General features: G+C 37.1%; 1 protein-coding gene across 1 annotated transcript in view; it reads right to left on the reverse strand.

Annotated features, from left to right (window-relative positions):
• LOC145999312 (uncharacterized) overlaps positions 1 to 21,303 on the reverse strand; it is a 128,043-nt gene that overhangs the window by 90,699 nt on the left and 16,041 nt on the right. The window lies entirely within an intron of this gene.

Consider the following 21,303-nt stretch of genomic DNA (forward strand, 5'->3'; position numbering starts at 1 on the left):
CTGCCAACGTTATACATTTGTCCTACCACGAGTTCAGAGAATTATTCTGTTTTATTATAATTTCCAATGCAGCTTTCTTTTACTTCCTCATGTAGCGATTTTCCGTAAAAACCTGGTTTAATATTTATAAAATTACCAAAAATCCTACAATTTCTCAACATCGAGTGTTGTTTGCGGTAACCCGCTCATGTTACGAAAGAAGTGACGTAGTTCTAGAAACTCGCAATAGGTGGCAGCACCTGTCTTGCTAGCTCGGCTGTTTTCATAATGATGCCATCGGTGCATGACGCTGTGGGAAGTAAGCCTGAACTGACACACACAATTCTAATCACGTAGCAGCATGAGGCAGTTGTAATTGCCGTTTTGGCAGTTCGAATTGGCATCGCATGGACTTTGCCTTTTTCAGCAAATGCAATACCAGGGGGGTATGATTCATGTACTAGTTAGTAACGTCAATGAATTAGAATAGATGAACATTTGACGATTGTATGTGAAAACGTAGATGTACAACGTTTGTGAGGGGGCAGAACTTGGAAATCAGCCCCATACTTCTTAGTGAATGATGTGCTGTAAATACGTTTTGGGAAACATGACAGATACCTATACTAGTGCATGAAACATCGCATTGAACTTCCAAATAAGGTATGAAAATTACGTTCTTAAAGTGTGCCCACAGTATTTGGTGTTATATTGGGCTCACCCCAGTTTTCCCAGTGTTAGCACAAACTAGTGCAAGTGCCCAAGAAAATAGTTCCGGTTGCATAATGCACGTTTACTAGTACTTTAAATGCACAAAACGTATTTAAATTAACTCCCCCAGTGAAGTTGCTCACTTTGAACTTCATGGCAAATAAGTTTGAACAGATAAATCATTATTGAATTTATGTAATCGTGATTCTTGTAAAATTGGAAAAAAGTACTGACCTAGAATTCTTAATTATTTGCAAGTAGAACATTTTGGTGTTACCAGGTTGTGTTTTTTGCAGTAAAACAAAAAAACATTTAAAAAAGAAAGATACCGTCACAAAGAGTAACATTTACTAATCGCGACATCATTGATTTTCGTCATGTTACATGCGAACACTTCTGAATGAAGTAAAGAAAGTAATTACTCCCGTAACCTTCTTTCCAAATGAGCATCTAGTTTAATGCATGTCTTTTTGTGTTAGTCTTGTAATTTATCGTAAACTACAAAAAGCATCGACGTTCTTAAACAAAGCAATGAAATGAAAGCCATGTAGGTAAACATTGTAGTGTTGTATCTTATGAATGCCAAGTGTTGACACTTTTGATTAATCAAGTTTTTGCTGGACAAAAAGTTATAGTTAAGTTTAAGCAAACATGTATGTTACAATATTGAAGAGTTTGCTAAAATTCTTATTTAACTTTTTACTCATTTATGCAAATGTTGGAATTACTGATTGATGAACTTGAAATTGACAAATGTGATGTTCGCAAAGTAATTGTTCACTTCTTGTTATTGCTTGCTGTTCATACAAAAGTTATTAATGCAAGATAAGCCTGTGAAGATTAGAAGTTGTTGTTAAAACGAAATCTTTGAACAAAGTTGCCAAAAGTTGTTAAAAGTAAACTACGAGTACGATAATTTAACCTTGCCATACCAATCAATAAGTGTGGGCATACATGACTTGTGTAGTTAGTGGTGAAGGTAATAATAGTGATAATTATACTTTCCGTTACAATACGCAATTTTGGAAATTTCGCCTAACGTTTATTTTGCATTGAATTAGGCACAAAATCAGAAGCCTAGCATACGTCCCTTATTACAAATAAATATCTGTAATTTATCTATACACATGAGTAGCATATGATGCATATTTGATTGGGTCCAGATTACTATTACAATTGTAATTGAGGTGCTGTGAACAACACTGCAAACACCTCACGCCGCTTTCCAACTTTAGTAATTTTGTAAGGGTTCTGCAACGTTAATATTTTTTTTAATCTCTGCCTCTAAGATTTATAACTTAGTAGCTTACTTTTTTTTGTACCACCAAAGCAGAATGTTACACTCGACAAACCTAAAATCTAAACTGTGAAAAACATGCCTCAGAAAATTTATGAAATAAAAGTTGCAATTTTTCACGTCCAAGGGTCAAAATTCCTGCATAATTCACGTATAATTCCCGGAGACAATAATTCATGCATAATTCCCTGGTGAGTAGCCACACTGAGTCACTGCTACTGGTGATGAAGCTTCTTTCTTTCCTTGGTACTTTGGCTAAAAATAATTCTTAAACAATGGCTTACTATTTAAAAAGCCCACATCCTGTTATGAATGTTTTTTTTTTTACAACTCCCTGCTGGAAATGTCTAGTTCTCAGTAAACAAATTCTAATGTTTTCAAATGTCTTCTACTGTGTACTGTGAAATGTACTAAAATCCTATTGCAGATCTACTGTACAGGTACTGTACTCTACAGTAGGACTACTGTACTGAAAAAATTATGTGAATAATTATGCATAATACTTGCTACAATATATTATAAAATTATTGATTGATTCCAAGAATAGGCGAAATCCATTCTTGACACCATATATTCAGTAATTTTGAGATTTTGAAGTGCATTGGAAAAAACAGTACATTAACTGAATTTCTGTTTTTCTAATGAAAACTACTGAAGTCAGATATATCTTAATGAATAAGTTACTACAAATCTTTCTTAAGAGATAGCTCAGCTTTAAAGCTGCTAGTAGTTTCAATACATTATCATATCAGTTGATTTCTTTTCAGCATGGAATTTCCATGGTTATTATTACGCATATATCTGTGTAGTGCCTCTTTTGATCGACATAGTTAACAGTGCTTGCATGTTTTGGTTTTTCAAGCATTGAGGATCAGGTCTTGTTTAAACTACTTTTTTCTGTTTTCGTGTGAATATATGAAAAACAATATGTCAACTTATGTATAAAACTGTATGTTTTTCAATTTTCTACAGTGCATTAACCACAATGAAGCTAAATACTTAAAATCGTGTTCACTTTTTTTGAATATGATTTTGAATTTAAAATTTTGGGTGTCAGCCCTTGGACTATCTTGCACCAGTCACATTATATGGGGGCCAGCCCCTTATCATTACAAATAACAACTCGAACGTTGCAGAACTAAAAATATTAAAATTTTCTTGACTTCTGTTAAAAGCTAAGGCTGTAAGCGGACACTCAGCACACACAAGGACAAATAACAGGACAACACGCACAAAATTATACTGGCCATACTGCCAGTTGCCAGAGCATTGTTCATCTGCAAAATGCAGTCCAAAGTGTACTAAGTGGAAGTGAGGTTGACTTTTGGGTGAATACGTGGAAGGTACCCCTTACATCCTAAATTAACTTTATTTGATTTCTTTGTTGCGCATTCCTAGGTAGCAAGTTCCACACGCTTTACCATATATTCATTTTATTTGTTTATATGATTTTTCCATTGCATTTTCAGTTGTATTGATAAGAAATTTTTCATTACTGATAATAGTAGTGTTGTCATACACCAATATGCTGAACACAATAAAAGATGTTGGTTGTACAATTATGTTACTGAACACATAAAGAGTACAGTTCAGCCACTTAAGATAGGAGAAACAATTGGACTACCAAAAACAGTAGAAAACATTAGTAATACAGTTCACCTACTGAAAACAGTAGACACAGTTGGGCTGCTAAAAACAGTAGAAAACATTAGCTGTACAGTTCACCTACTACTGAAAACAGTAGATGTTTCAAAACACTCATTGATCTACTGAAAACAGTAAACAGAATTTTCAGTAGGGCTATCAAAAACAGGTTTGCACAGTACCATTGGAATGGATGGTTGAAATCTCAATTAATAAAATGGTTGCACCATAGTTGTAGACATGAAGTATAAATTTGTATAATACAGAGCTCGGGATCCTATCCCAAATGATATATGCACAGAATGACAAGAATTTCCAGAGATTTCTACTCAGAAACACCATTCCCTGTGTGCAAATGGTTTTTAAGTTCTATTTGCTATGCACCCTCTTCACATGTTTAGTAAGTATATATATTTATGGGTAAAATACTGGTCACATTTTAAACAATTCAAGGGTTTCTCTTTGTGAGTACTCTCATGTGTATATTAAGTTGAAGTTTTTCGGAAAAATCTTTGTTGGAAATTGCACACTTAAAAGGTTTTTCATTTGTGTGCCCTCATATGTTTATAATGCGAGGATTTGTGGGAAAAATCTTTACTGCAAATAATACAATTAAAAGGTTTCTCCTTAGTGTGTACTGTCATGTGTGTATTAAGGTGATGTTTTTGGGCAAAATCTTTATTGCAAATTGTACACTTAAAAGGTTTTTCATTTCTGTGTGCCCTCATATGTTTATTTAGTGAGTCATTGTAGGAAAACTCTTTGCTACAAATAGAACAATTAAAACGTTTCTCTTTTGTGTGTACTGTCATGTGTGTATTAAGGTGAGTTTTTTGGGAAAAAACTTTACTGCAAATTGAACAATTAAAAGGTTTCTCCTTAGTGTGAATCCTCATATGCACTCGAAGATCTGCTTTCTGGGAAAAATCTTTGTCACAAATTGAACACTTAAAAGGCCTCTCTTTGCTGTGATACCTCACATGTACACTAAGATTTCCTTTATGGGCAAAATTTTTGTTGCAAATTGAACACTTAAAAGGTTTCTCTTTGTAGTGAACCCTCATATGAATATCAAGGCCAGATTTCTGGGTGAAATCTTTGTTGCAAATTGAACACTTAAAAGGCTTTTCTTTGTTGTGAACCCTCATATGTCTATTAAGGCTAGATTTCTGGGTAAAATCCTTGTTGCAAATTGAACACTTGAAAGGATTATCTTTGTTGTGAACCCTCATATGAATTCCAAGGATTGATTTCTCGGAAAAATCTTTGTCACAAACTGAACACTTAAAAGGCCTCTCTTTGCTGTGAACAAACACATGACGATTATAATCTCCTCTACGGGAAAAACCTTTGCCACAGACTAAGCACTTAAAAGGTTTCTCTTTGTTGTGAACCCTCATATGCATATAAAGTTTTGATTTCCTGGAAAAATCTATGTTGCAAATAGCACACTTAAAAGGTTTTTCATTTGTGTGTGCCCTCATATGTTTATTAAGAGAGCATTTTTGGGAAAAATCTTTACTGGAAATAGAACAATCAAAAGGTTTCTCCTTTGTGTGGATTCTCATGTGTCTATTAAGGTTATTTTTTTTGGCAAAATCTTTGTTGCAAATTGAACAATTAAAAGGTTTATCTTTGGTGTGAACCCTTCTTTGTGTGTAAAGGTTATCTTCAGGAATAAATTTTCTCTTGCAAACTGAGTGATAAAAAAACTTCTCCTTTGCAAGGACATTTGAATGAGCAAACAAAATTCCTTCCTTGGAGAAAATTTGGTTGAACATTGAAGAGATATGTTGTTTTTTCCTGTTACACTGCTTGGTATCTTTAATATCTGCCTTGGTTTTAGAGTATTTTGGTGAAGGTTCAGGTTCAAAGTTAACTTCTCTATTGACACATTCTGTATTGTCTTTTGCTTGTTCTTGATCACGTAATTTTCCTGAAGGTACTAGTGTAACTGACCTTGGAACATCTTGGTTCCGTCCTCTCCTGTAGTTCTTGTTCAGATATCTGGAGGGAAAAAAAAAATAATTAGTCACTGAGATTTACATATCACTGAGAAGAAAGGATAGTAGAATAGACTGTCATTAAGGACATGCATTAGCAAGTGAATCAAGTGAAAAGCTGGGGGATGCTTGGTGAAGTTTCAGAATATGCATGCATGGATTGATATCACTTATTAAAGGGCGCTATTTACATACTTTGTAGCACATATAGTATGTGTATGGTAGCATAGGTGCATCAAAAAGCAGAGGGTGGTCACATCCCACAGCTTACACAGCAAATCCTTTTTTTTTTCCCCCAAATTTTATGATGGAACTTTTCTCATCTTTGTAGTACTTTCAAATAACAGGATTCATTGTTTCGAATGGTACAGCAGCATGCATCAATTGTTGGAACTTATGATAACCTAGTTCACGATTGGCAAGTATACGTCAATTTCAAGATACATACCCAATGAATGTTATAGCATTATTCAATAAGTGTGTCAAGAGTAGTGCGAAAAATGAATCAAACTGATGGTCTTGCATTTACTCATGCAAAAGTGTGAAAACTGACAAAATTAATGGATGGGTTCACCTTCCACATAATCACAGTGAAGTCCTTTGTTTTGAAGTGAAAGGGGACATAACTAAATAAGTGAGTGGTTATCAATAATAATCGAGAATTTTTGAAGTTCTTGGATACCTTGAAAATATGTAACCTTGGCACAACACAATTTAGATACATGTGGCACAAGTGAAACCATATTTAGACTTTCATGGTCCACATGAAAATTGTTGCAACTAAGAAAATAACTGCTCCCTAATTAGAATCTTACTTACCTCCCTGAAAAAATGACACCAATAAGGATTCATTAATTAGGATGATTAAAATCTTATTTGTATTGTTTAATGTGCATTATTTAAAATTGTTCTACTCAGGAGAAATTTACTGTGGTAACACATGGTTAAGAAGTAGCAAACTACTCTGTCGTTACAACTACTGGAAGCAATATGACTTAGCTACAGGCACGCGTTTACAAGACATCTAAAAGCAAAAACCTGAAGCTAATTTTGTAATTTGTCCTGGTTGTTTAAGCAACCTAATTATTAATTTTCCTTTCCATTAATACCAAAGTCACCCACCGGTAGTGCTGTCAGCATTGTTCCTGAAAATGGCTACTTTTACTGGTGCGGAACATGCTTGCTGTGTATTTTGGTTTCACGTGACGCAACATAAGTTTCATACAGAGTATCGTAAGGCACCTCCTAGCAGGCCTACAATTTACTCTTGGCACCAAACCATCCTGGTGGCCGCGGTGGCTCAGTCGGTAACGCGTCTGACTACCATGCTCAAGGTCCCGGGTTCGATCCCCGGCCGGTTCAAATCCGGGAACTTTTCTAACGGTGGAAGCGGCCCCGGCACCCACCCAGCGTCGAATAACATGGGTACCTGGGGGAAACCCTGGGGGGTAAAGGCGGTCAGGGGCGTGATGCTGATCACATCACCCCCACTCACGACCGGATCAAGAAAGTGTGGGGCGTTACCCCCACACCCTCTATACGCCTTCATGGCGTGGTGCTATGCACAGGGGAACACTTTACCTTTTTTTTACCAAACCATCCTTGATACTGGTTGTTCTGTATGACATGCAAAATCACCAGGATGTACACACGTTCCTGAAACTGATGTGGAACAACTCAGAGAACGCTTTGTCTGGAGTCCTACGAAATCAAGACGTGCATCACGTGAGACTGGCATTCGACAACCGACTGTCTGGCATGTATTATGTAAACGCTTTCTCTTGAAGTCATACAAACTAATAATGGTTCAACACATTATGGATGCAGATAAAGTTGCTTGCCAGCAATTCTGTGTGCAAATGTTGGATAGAATTACAGATAAGAAGACATTCCTAGACAATGTCATTTTTAGTGATCGTTTCACATCAGTGGACAGGTGAACACCCATAACTCATGAAACTGTGCAGCGTATTCGTGATAGCCCTAAGATCAATGTTTTTTGTGCCCTTAGCAAACAAAAATTGTATGGCCTGTTCTTCTTCCAGGATGCAAAGATAAATGGTATTGTGGATCTGAATATGCTACAAAGTCTTCTGTGTATCTGGATATATTACAAAATTTTCTAATTCTTTAGTTCGACAAGGATGACTAAGATGTACACCTTTACTATCAGCAAGATGGGGCACCACATCACTACCACGTAGCAGTCAGAGATTTTCTTGATACCCGATTCCCAGGTCAGTTTATTGGTCGTACAGGTCCAATTGCATGGCACCCTTGCTCCCCAGATTAGTCCCCGTTAGATTTTTTCATGTGGGGTTTCATTAAAGATCGGATTTGTACAACCTTTACCTGCTGATCTTGCTGAACTGAGATTGCATTACCGCTGCCACTGCAGAAGTGATGCCTGACTTACTGGTGAAAGTCTGGAATGAAATCAACTTCAGGTGGGATGTATGCCGCTTTACAAATGGTAGCCACATCGACCCAACATGAATGTTGTATGACAAACTTGATGTGTTTTGCTTTGCAATGGCACCTCAACAGACTCTAAGTTACCTGAATACATTTCTATATGCTTTGAAAGTTGTAAAGTCCTTTTTGAATCACCTGTATTTGTTATATGGCAATTTAGTAGAAAATAAACATTGGTAAAAATAAGTTTTGATCTTTTCTCACATGAAGAATTAATGAAACATAAATGAAGGTGTCCTAAAGTAGTTATAGATGAAAAAACAGCGTAGATAGTAGAATTGTAGTTAATGCATAATTAAGTGTTGGAATTGCATCACCATTTTGCTGATCCTGAATTTTGAATTAATTGAATGTTCGACTTTGAATATTGATGAACATATTAGTGTTTTGGGCTACAATATCCCAATTCCTGGTGAAACTCTTAAAAGTTTTGAAATGGTGCATTAACAGCAAGCCATTGCTTCACAACAACGTTATTTCTGTTAATGCTACTTTGGGATTTGACATCCACACCCTCTTTTGCACTCCAATCAAATCCTTACTCCCAACTTGGACATTATAACCATAGATTATTTTCTTAGTTTAGTGCATTAATGTGAATGTTAATCTGGCAAAATTGACATTTGTGTCTTATTATCTCTCCCCCTTTTTCAGACGCCAGAACAGATACTACAAGGAAAGTATCATCAGCATGCAAGATATACCAATTACATGTATGCCATTATCATCAGAAAACTCCAGGCGAACAACTTTACAACAATAAAGAAATAACTATTTATAATGTATACATGAATGGGAGATTAATGAAGCCTGTATCTTCACCCATACTTCCAGAAAGTAATAACGAGATTATTCAATATGCTAAGAGAAGAAGGAAGAAACGTATGTTTCAGTATTAGCAAATATTTTATCTAAAAGAGAGATTTCTTAAGACACAAAATGTTCATATGAAAGAGAAACAATAAAAACCTGAACAATTTGCAACAAAAATTGTACCCAAAAAGAATTTCTCACTAGGTAACTAGTATGTTCTCTCTAATGTTCTATTAACAATAAGTGTGGTGGCAGTGGCCACAAAAATTAGTTTTAAAAAATAAAATAAAATAAACAGTTTCGTGGAAACCACGAGTAACAAGTTTCACTGTCATTAAAACCAAACTGTTCATAATTGATTTTTTTAGCAATTTCATTATATCCTAGGAAGTAGACAGACTAATCAATGCTATTTATATCAGCTGATAAAGGCACATAATTTTAATTGTATGTTGGACAAAACACAAATATTTGCAGAATACTTACAAAAGAGAATACCTAGAATTGTGTTTCTGATAAGGGACATAGCTAGAGAGGAGACATTGCTCACTTTGAGTCAGCATTTTGACCACTTTGAACGGGCTGAGTCTTCTTATTAGAATTTCCAGAAAAATAATGTTTCATGGTGTCTATATTTCCCTGATGCTAAACAGTGGGGACTTCCATAGGGATCTTGGTTATGATTAGAGCCCGGAAGTTCAGGCATTTATTTTCGATAAAATAGGCAGGCAAAAAGGCATTTATAATGTGGAAAATAGGCACTAAAAATGAAAAAAAGGCAAAATAAACAAAAAAGGCACATTTGTAAGTCTCTTACTTTTATCTATAATTTTTGGCAAAATGTTAAAATCTACATTGGGGAGAGCATTTCAATTTTCTCCGTCTTGATTGCACATAACTACAAGGTGTTTTTTTAAGTTCTCAACATTCATTGCTAGTCGTCTGTCAGAGAGAATGTTTTTCATAATAGAAATTGATCTCTCTACTTCGACAGAAGTTATTGGACCATACATAAAATAAGCTAATGTAGCTGGACTCATTTCGGTAACAGCATTTTCACTTTTTAGAATATCACAAATTGTTTTCAATTGTTTCAGGTCCTCATTTGCACTCACTACTCGTTTGCACTTTTCCGCAACAGCTGACACCTTTTCTCCTGGCACTTCCATCATCTGTTGCATAGATTTCTCGAAGATTTTCATGGATGCTACAAGAGTCTCACCTCTTTTCTCTAGCTTTGAAATTGTCTCTGGCAATGCACCATAATGTGCAAAAATAAACGACAGTTCATTATTCAGTTCTGAATAGCACAGGAGTTATTTCACTTCACGAATTGAAGCCGCTTCATTTTCTGGAAGAGCATCTATCACCTCACTGATTTTTTCAAGGTTGTTAGCATAATATATAGCTGGTGATATCCAGGTTCCCCATCTCGTCAAGACTGGTTGCGGAGGTAAACTAAGCTCAGGCGCAACTTCCTGAAATTTTCGGGTTCGAGAGGGAGATTTCAGAAATATCTTCTTTGTGTTCGAAATCAACCTGTCCACTTCTGGGTGCAACACTCTAACTTCTTCGGCGATTCTGTGCATTGTGTGGGCTACACATGTGATATGAAGCATGTTCGGGAAGAGAATTTTCAATGCAATGGCAGCCTTCTTCATATAGGGAGCTGCATCACTGATAAAAAGTAACACGTCATCATGATGTACACCATCTGACCAGAGCAGAAGTAGGGAATTTGAGAATAACTGAGCTATTGACGAACAATTGGCTCTCTATAGTTGTTCTGACGTGAGAAGAAATGACGAGGATTCTCCGCATGTTGGTTCCATAGTTCCTATGATGACGTTGGCTATGTAGCGTCCCATACCATCAGTAGTTTCATCTATTGAAATCTAGATCTTTTTTCCACCAACTTCAGCACGAATTCTTTGCAGAGCTTCTTTGTAGCAGACGCTTAAATATGTTTTCCGCAGCGTAGATTCCGACGGCACCGTTTCTTTAGTGTATTTCTCCAGGAATGTCCTCAGTGATGTGTTTTCCGCTTTCCAGAAAGGTATTCCTGCTTCCATGAAAGCTTTGCACAGTTCAAGAGACAACTGAGATTGCCTGTTGGATGATGTGCCCACTGTTGAAATTAGGGATATCTTCTTCTGTCCGATCATTTTAGCAGCTGCAGATTTATGTTTTGCTGTTGACACATGCTGAGATATAAAGTATTTTTTTCTCATGGTTGATTGTTTTTTCACATATCTTGCAGAGAAGAATAGTACCGTCTCTCGAAAATGTGCTTTCACCAAATTCACGCACGTTACCATGTAACTTACCACTTAATGGCACACTAAATTTCGGTATGATGACAACTACACGATCCTTTACCTCCAAAGTGCAGAACTAAACTAAAGGTAGAGAACTTGATTCTGGAATCCATGCAAAGGCCCTTGGGCATTAGTGCTGTTTCTTGTCAATAACCTCCTGACACGGACGCTGGACATGATGACGTAATTGTGCAGGTGTTCTGCAACAGTTATTCATCAGTCAATCATACACAAGGAAATGTTAACGGAAAGGCAATATCCTAAATCAGCATGGAATACTTTTTTCTCACACTTTTCTCCTTCAGCAATGTTGAAACATACCCGAGTTCAATATTACTTTAATAAGGCGAAAATTATTCACATAATAAACGGAAGAAAAATATATGCCAACGAAGTTTTTTGGGAGAAAAATAATTTATCCTACACATTTTTTAAAAATAAATTATCAAATTTCATTGAAAAAGGCAAAAAAAGGCATTATAATTAAAAATAGGCAGTGTGGTCCCAAATAGGCAAAGTAGGCAAAATGAAAAGACTTCTAAAACATTAGAAACAACATAGAAAACGTATATCCGGAAAAAGTTTATCAATATATGCAGTAGATAAAAAGAGGCATTTTGCCAAACTTCCGGGCTCTAGTTATGATGTATTAGTAAATGACAAATATATTTTGTATTTAATTTCAATTATCATTGTAATAACATTGTTTCAACATGAATAGACATTTCTTTTAATGGATACCACTGCACAGTTGAATATTCAGAAAGTGAATGATTGGTAAATTCTTGGAAAATCTTAGCATAAAATGTTAACAACCGCATTGTATAAGTGTATGTATATATTTGTTGTTTACTGTCGGTTTTGTTTTCTTTTTGGCTAATCAGGACAATGAAGTCTGCAACCATCTGTGATGAAATCATTTGTCACTCAACATATTCAACCATCAACGTGGCATTGTGTAGTTACCAATACTGAAGAGGCTGTATATATTGAACGGGAATTCTCTTGAATTCTGGGAATCATGTGAAATTTCTTTTCAACAATTCATCATTTGTCCACATTGTTGCAAACTTATCTAGTTCTAGAGACTGCAGTGACAGTGACATGATGCAAAATAATTTTTGGTTAGTTAGTATCTTCAGATGGATGCAAATAACTGGCAGTCCCGATGCAGCAACACATTTTAATAAACAGGTGGAAGTGGAAAAAAGGAAAGTAGTCGAAATAAAACCAAGAGATGATTTATGATTTCAAGACCAGAAAAGTGATGTATAATAAGCTAAACACAAAAACCCATATTTCAAGTCTATCACAATAATTTGGAGAATACCTATGTGGTGGTCAGTTTGTTATAATCGTGACATATTCTTAATGGAAAAATAGTGAATGTAAAAGTTACAAAGACTAAGTATTTATAATCTCAAAGTCTCTGTGACTAACATAAATCGAATTTCTTGATGCGTATGTGAAATTAATTCACATTGGCCACATTAACAGTGATACTAATATTGAACTGATGAAACACCATCAGGTATCAAGTGGCAACTTCCATATCTACCATCTAAGAAGGAAAATTTTGTTTAACCTTTAGTTCCCGGCCGTTCCATACGTGGAACAAAAAAAGTATGTCCCTGTCAGCCACGGTTGCATATATGGAACAAACAGCTTTAGATACAATTATCGAGGGTTTGCCACACTTATATTTGTATATTGAGGTTGAAACACTGACAGTTCGGTTCGGGAACATGTGTTTACGAAAATTCCAAATCCCCCCTCCTTTCTCGGAATATGTCACGTGTTTGGACTCACACTTGACAGACACAATGAATGCTTGGTATTTACGATGTTGTTTTCCTCCAAGCTTCCAACGCTGTGATTTAGTACTGATAAGGCACACATTCTTCTTTGTGTTTAGACCTGGTGATCCAGCCGAAAGTAGTAGCAGGGGGGGGTCAAGGAGAGGTTGGATTGGAAGAGGTTTAGCGGTGTCAGCTTTCTGTCGCCTCTATGTTAGAAATGCAATGAAGTCTGACGACAGCCCGAGGCCAGAAGCCAGAATCATGAGTATCCAGAAGTATAGACAAAACAAATGATTGCAAAGGCTCCCTCCCCTACTCTGTTTAGGAAAGGCCTCGCCATAGACGTTCAGAGCAGTGGCTGTGAAAGACCGTGTTATGTGTTTTCCGATTGTGTGCCCCCTGAGCTGTGTTGAACTTGTGTTGGGTAATTTTTTTGTGATATGTGCTTCTGATTTTTTTCGTTCGCACTTGCATCTTGTGTAGCTACTGTGATTCCATTTGTTCCCGGTTGACTCGGCTCTTTGTGGAAATATGTCCGGAAGGAAACGATTATGCGTTAGGGAGATCAATGAGCTTTTATATGATACGGACAATGAATGTGAGAGCATGGGATCAGATGTTGATCAAGATGATGATGTTGATGTGGGGGATATCTGATTCTTCTTCGGATGAAAATGACTCTCCTCTCCCAACCGCATCATCATCGATGTCATCAAGTTCGTCAACCTGGGGCCCGCACACCTCTCATGTTCAGGGTCCAACTCCTCTACCTTTTACTGGCCGGCCCGGACCCAAGACCTCAGATTTGACTCCTGATTCTTCACCTTTCGATTCTTTCCGCCTATTCTGGACGGATGCTCTTCTCGACATTATTCTGGTAGAATCTAACGGATACTACCAGCAATTTGTCGATGAGAATAATCCGTCCAGGGTAGAACCCCCCATCACCCTTGGAGAATTATTCCTTTTCTTTGCCCTCTGGATCTATTTTGGACATAACAAGCACGACTACATGGACTCTTACTGGCAGACAAATTCCCTCCACACACCTTGGGTCCGGCATGTTATGTCACACAACCGCTTCCGACACATCCTAGCTTTCCTGCACTTTGCTGACAACTCTTCCCCTCCTCAAGACAACACCGATCGACTTTGGAAACTACGAGAGGTTCTAGAACATCTGAGACAACGTTACTTCGACTTATATCACCGACGGAACACATGTAGCCATTGACGAGGCTATTGTTCTTTACAAGGGAAAGGTGCTTTTCAAGCAATATATCCGAAAGAAGCACAAGCGATTTGGCATAAAGCTGTACTTGCTTTGTGATGCTTTGGGATATACTGTTGATATGTTAGTTTACCTTGGAAAGGACAGTGCCAGACAGACTCCAACTGTGACAGCCACCCATGCCCTGGTCATGGAACTAAGTACGAGAGTACAAGGAATTGGTCATAAACTTTTTATGGACAATTACTTTACCTCTCCCGAACTTTTTGATGATCTCGCAACAAAGGACACCCAATGTTGCGGAACTGTCAATAAGAATCGGCGTTCCATGCCCACTGACTTGAAAACGGGGAAGACCAAACATAGTGACCTGGACGTGTATACAAAGGGGGACCTGACAGCTTTCCTTGGAAGGACAAACGTGACGTCCGTGTGTTGACAAATTTTCACAAACACCCCGCACAAGGAAACTTCACTGACGAACACGGCAACTCCTTGAAGCCCCAGATCATACTAGACTACAATAGGAATATGGGTTACGTGGATAAGGCAGACAGAATGGCATGTACATACCTGACTGACAGAAGGATGAAAAAGTGGACCAATAAACTGTTTTTCTACCTTCTAAACCAAAGCATCCTCAATGCATACATCCTCCTCAGCCAGGTCTCCCAGACTCGCAGACATCGAGACTTCCGGATAGCTTTGTCTGAAGAGTTGGTTCGGCGGGGATCTATGAAGCAGGCTGGTCCTTCTAGACCTTTGATTGTTGATCATCCACCTCCCCCTGAGATGGTAAGATTGGAAGTTTCTGCTAGCAAGCATTGGCCTAGAAAGACCAGCAAGCGCATGAGATGCAAAGTGTGCAACAAGAAAAAAGTTTTCTGCCGCACGTTTATTCAGTGCAAGAAGTGTCTTGTTTTTCTGTGCCTTGATCCCTGTTTTGAGAAGTATCACACAGTACAATAGATGCTGAGTACCTATTTATATAACCCTAATTATTTTGCTGTGTTATATATAACTAACTAGCCCTCGATCATGTCTCTTTTTCGAACGGTTTGCCAAATATTGTAACCCAACATAATATTTTAGTCATTGCATTGTTCCACATAATGAGACTTATTTCACTTTGTATGGCAGCTAGGAACATGAAACAAGTTTCATTATGTTGCGAAAGGTCCATTCTTTGAAAAAAAAGCAAAAGTTCGGGTTTTCTCCCCAAAGTATCTGGAGAAGAGGGGGCAAACTCCACATTTTATGTTTTTTCATTGAAATTCGGGGGATGCAGCCCCCGCCAGTAACCCCCCCCCCGCGGTTGGGGCATCCAAATTTTACATGGTTGCATGCACTGATGTTCTACCTGCAAAACAAAAGTTATCCGAAGTAGATTGGTCCCATAGTGTCCCAGTTATAACAATTTTATGAATAATATGCAAATTCGCTGTTTTGAGGGAAAAAAACAGTTTTACGTTTTGCCTTATTATTCAAATTGTATTGCACCCACGAACATGAATCAAGTTTCATTCTATTGCGGAAGGTCCATTCTTTGAAAAAAAAAAAAAAAAAGCAAAAGCTCCGGTTTTCTCCCCAAAGTAGTTGGAGAAGAGGGGGCAAACTCCTCATTTTTATGTTTTTTTCATTGAAATTCGGGGGATGCAGCCCCCGCCCGTAACCCCCCCCCCCGTGGTTGGGGCATCCACATTTTACATGGTTGCATGCACCGATGTATTACCTGCAAAACAAAAGTTATCCGAAGTAGGTTGGTCCCATAGTGCCAGAGTTATTACGATTTTTCTCCATTACGTATACGAATTCAAATTTCGCGCTCAAAGCCTCGGCGACACTGGGCTTACTTTCGTCAGACCGCGCGGCGTACTAAAGATTAAGGCAGATTGCTTACACAATCGCCAACACCTTGCTTGACATGCATTTGCATATTAGACGTATTAGGTGCAACTTCTTGAAGATAAGTGTCTTCCAGGTCTCATGCTGACATCAGGTAAAGACTCAATTCTGTTCATTTTTTATAATTAATTCTAAAAGCTTTTGCATGAAGTTACATTTTCCAGGTGGTAGCCGATTCCATTTTATTACTTATTTATTATTATATTTTAGAGAGTTTGAACATCCAAAGTCATAGTTCTGTATTTAAATTTCAATATTTTTACATTAAAATAAATTAACGTAAATTCCTGTTGATGAAATGTGAGAATGGATACAGTAAACTTGTGGTTCAAGAACAGAAAGCTACTACTGGAATATAAGAATCCTAGAATTGAAAGCTACCTGTGGTTATAAGATGAGAGTCATTTCTTGATGATGTGATCTATTTTAATTTTAATAGCATAGACATTTTCATCCAGTTAGCTTTTTGTCTTTATAAACCTTTATTGATGCCAATTCTAGTTTGAAACTTAGTTTTTGTACTTCTAAGATCTAATTTTAAAGTGATGTTTCATAATCTGATTTTATGTAGTGTTGCATTTTTAATATGCCATAACTCAAGTTTGTGAATAGAGTAACAAAATAACAAACAGCCAGAAGTTTAGGTTTCAAGTTTCAAGATTAATTAATTCTTGCCCTTTTTAATAAAATGGGAAATGTTATTGAGTACATGATATTTTTCAAAGAAAACTGCTTCTTCGTATTTAACACCTTGATCAATCATTCAGCAAAACAGGCACCCTTCATAGAACCAGGTTCTGGAAGCCATGAAAATGGGCAATCCTGAAGGAGTTCATGAAAACTAAATCACATGTTGAAGTTACCCTTCAGTCAGTGCCAGACCATAGTAAATATGACCTGAACATCAGCAGGGGACCAAGAAGAGAGATTACAAGACACACACATTTACTTCCTGTCACTTGTGTCACTTCAGATATACTATGAATCTAAGAAACTATGAGAAGTTGCTCTTTGTCAAAACTTTCGACCGTCACTGAAAGGGTTTTTAAAAACAATCAAAGTAATAAAATTTTACGCAAACAACTAAAAAATAAAAATGAAGAAAAAATCAGTTACCTGAAATATTTAGACAAAGTTGAGCCTCTTGTGGAATATATCTTCAGATAGCAAAATTGGAAACAAGTCAGCATTCTTCTTTTTTCAATTCAACGATTGGACAACAAATGTAGAGCTGGCAGCTGCCAAGTTGCTTCTTCCTGCTTCTATTCTTCAGCATGTAGGTGGAAATGTTAAGGTCAACTCACGCAAGGGCTGGACAAAGAGTGATGCAATTCCTCACATGGAAATGCAAAGTTTAACAATACCAGACCATCAGATTGAAGACAGTGCCAAAATCGATGTCAGAAAGAGAGTAATGTTGTGGTTGGCCAGTCCAGCTTTAAGTGACTAGCCACAAAAGTGGTAATGAAATGTCTAATTCAGAATAAGCACAAGAACTTAACTAACTAATTGTTCTAAAATTTTTAAAGATTGCAACCACTACCAGGTTAGGGGTGGCAACAAAATCCAGGTAATGGGTATCCATATTCAAATCATCTGATATTCATTCATTTTGGATACAACAGATAATCTGAATATCCTGATAATTCGGATAGTACAGAGCTCATGGATGATTTGTATAATGCAACCACCAGCAAATGAAACTGCGCAGACCCGCGACTCCTGTTCACCACACTTCTGCAAGGAGGGGTGGAGCAGAGGTGAGCATGCTTCCTTGTGGACAAAGCGAAACGGTTCGAGGGGAGAAGCATTTTAGCAGAAGATTCTTTTCTTTGTGGTCACTCTGTAGGAAATCCGTGTAGTGAAATACGAAAATGACAAATAAACAATTGAATAGCCTGTAAAACAGATAATCTGCATAATCCAGATAATTCAGATATCCGAAAAATCGGTATATCTTCATATCAGAATATCTGATGTTTGGATATTTGAAACCCAGATAGAAAATTTTCCAACATCCGAATAACATTTTATCGGGATTTGGCTATCTGTATTCCAGATCACACTAGTTGGATGCAAACAAATACATAATGTGAGTGAGTTTCCCAGAACTTGAAATGGTACACTAAGAGATACATACAAAAACACAACCTCACATGGCTAGTCAATCTACACTTTTGTAGAGCCCCAAGTGAGAGAAGTGTAGAGTGAGGAGCCATGTGAGGTTGTATTTTTGTATGTATCTCTTAGTGTAGATTCAGAAAGTTCTGGGAAACCAGAACAAAACATCGCAGATAAAATAAAATAATAACCACTAAAAATAACTGTGTTAGATTATTTTGCATATATAAAAAGTGGTTATGCGAATATTTAACAAAAACATTGGGATACAATATGTAGCCTACCTGATAAAAAGTAAAAAACTACGGAAGTAGATTTCCATGTCCCATGTAGTGCTCGAATGTCAAACACTATGAGGTTAAATCCCATCTTTGTATACCTACTTACCCAATTTCATTGCTACAGTTAACACAGCAATACAGATACATCTTCATAGTCAAGTGCATATGCAAAAAAAAAAGTGATATTTTCACGAAATTATCAACTAACATGGAAATCAAATTCTCCCTTTCATCACATGACTTACCTACCTTAAATGCAATGAAGCAATTTATCAAACATCTTTACTTATTGACTGATAGACACCCCACAAAGTTGCTTGCATCCTTTCACAATTCTTAAAGTTCCTTAGTCTAAGGGCACAGTGCAGGTGGGTAGTGTTGGCTTGGAAATGATATGATAAATGGTGGAGCAAACTAAGTGGCATCCTAGAATCTGTCAATCATGAAGAACTTGCTCCTCTCAAAAGTTTTATAGAAGACTTCTCTCCTTTGACAGACCTTAATTCAGATATTTTAATTCCATTAATGAAACTAGTTTTAGTCCAGGGTCAATGAATTTAGCAGAACTGCTACTCTTGTACAGAATAACATCTTGCTACCTCCATTTTGGTGCAAGGTGCATGAATCTTAATCTTAAACCTCAGCTAGAATATCTACAGGGTAGGGTTCTTTGTAGACAACGAAACCAGACAGGATGCCTACCAATCGAGACGTTTAAACGAATATATTATATAAACAAGGATACATGGAAAAAGAATATTTCCATGATGAGCTACTTTTCTCTATAATTCTCATCTACAGTCAAGTTTTATCTCAATATGTTTTTTATTATTTTTTTCTTCAATTTGTATATTCTTCTATCTGGACTTCCTTCTTAATGGACAGTCTGGATCTGGACTTCATTCTTAATGGACAGACCTGGATCTGGACTTCCTTCTTAACGGACAGGTCAGAACTTATTCCTGAATTTCCTACATGAGATTCCTTCTTAATGGACAGATCTGGATCTGGACTTCCTTCTGGATTTCCTTCTACTTCAGTTTTTGACGATTTATGAATTCATATATCCATTTTCTCTTAAGCTTTGGGAAATATACTAATCTCCTCGATTGTGGCTGCGATTGGAATGTGCCAACACTAACTGGGTACAACAGAGTGTATACTTGGTGCCAAACGTTCCAGAGTTTGATATCTTCTAGGAAGTTTATTTATTCACAATCATGAACCGTTTGTCTTGTACTTGAGGTGAACAGGCTGTGAATGGTATAATCTACAAATGACTGTTTCAGTTGTATACCTCGCATTGTAGCTGGTTGAAATTTTGTCAACAGGACACAGAGAACATGTGCTTAAGTATTGGCCATACATTTAAATCAAAAATTATAAATTCTGTATTTTGCACTACTGAGTGAATCGAACACAACACTGGCTACACTGACTTCCCTTCACCACTACCATCACTACTGTGCCTGACCACAGTACTAGACTGGCACAATGTGACTTCATTTCACAAACCATATTTCTGAAACCAATAATGATACTTCAAATAATCGATTTTATGACCTGTTCAAATAGCGAAATAATACATTTATTTTCAGTGCTTTATGAAAACTATTTTTAATGCTCGAATAACAAAATAATAAATTTATTTTCACTCATTTATGAAAGACTGCCTCCCCCCCCACCAAGGAAAGATCTGCAATGTTATTTAAGTCAGGCTTTGCCATTGGGCCTGTGGGCGTAAATAGCTTGAAATTTGTAGGTAATCATGACAAAAGACCACTTTTGAAACTTTTGAACATGTTACTGTCATATTTAGGAAGTGCCTGCCTGGAATGCCTGATTCTCAAAAGGTTCATTGGAACAGCATGTGTGCATTCTTACAGAGTATTCTCTCTACTACTTGCCCTTATACTCATATGCAAGAGTTTGTTTGTTCGAGTTTTTGTTTTACGTCCACTTTATACATGATAGGAGGGACGTGGTGCTGATCACATCACCTACACCTTTAGCCATGATCAAGAAAATGTGGGCCCTAACTCCACACTCCCCTTACACCTTCATGGTGTGAAGCATAGCACAGGGGAGCACTTTATACTTTAATTTTTTTATGCATAATAGGGCTAATTGGGACTGGACCTAAAGTTTAGAGTGGAATCCAAAATGCTGAGTGCCTCCACCAGGTATTGAACCGAGGATCCCTTGATTACAAGGTGACAATGTTACCACTACATCACCATGGATGCCCAGGCATGCAACAGGTGTTCCAAAAATAATACCTTGCTTTTGCTGTACTTCAAAGAGCAACAATTTTATGAATGGTGGGTCGGTTTCTGGAAACCAGCAATGCATGAGGTGTATGTAGGACCATATAAATTTATTCACTCAATGATAGAGCACATGATTAGTTTAATGACTAAATTGGGACATTTAAAGGCCAATCTGTACTTTTTGGAAAAGAAGTCATAGAGATTAAAATTAATATACAGTCTCCACGAAATAGAGACTTCTAGTTGCTGTATTTATGACTAGCTCTTGGAATTTCAAAACAAGCTACGTGGACTGGCATCTAGCAACAGTGTTGCCAAGTATACAAAATTCCAGTGCAAACTTACGATTTATGATTCTCCATGTAAATATATGGTCAATATTTAGGCACATGATGCTTGTTACTGTCACAAGTGTTGCCAACAAGCTGAAATACCTAAGTTTTGATTCCCCACATG

Source organism: Lepisma saccharinum, chromosome 15 (assembly GCF_977018435.1).
Source record: "Lepisma saccharinum chromosome 15, izLepSacc3.1, whole genome shotgun sequence".
Taxonomy (NCBI): domain Eukaryota; kingdom Metazoa; phylum Arthropoda; class Insecta; order Zygentoma; family Lepismatidae; genus Lepisma; species Lepisma saccharinum.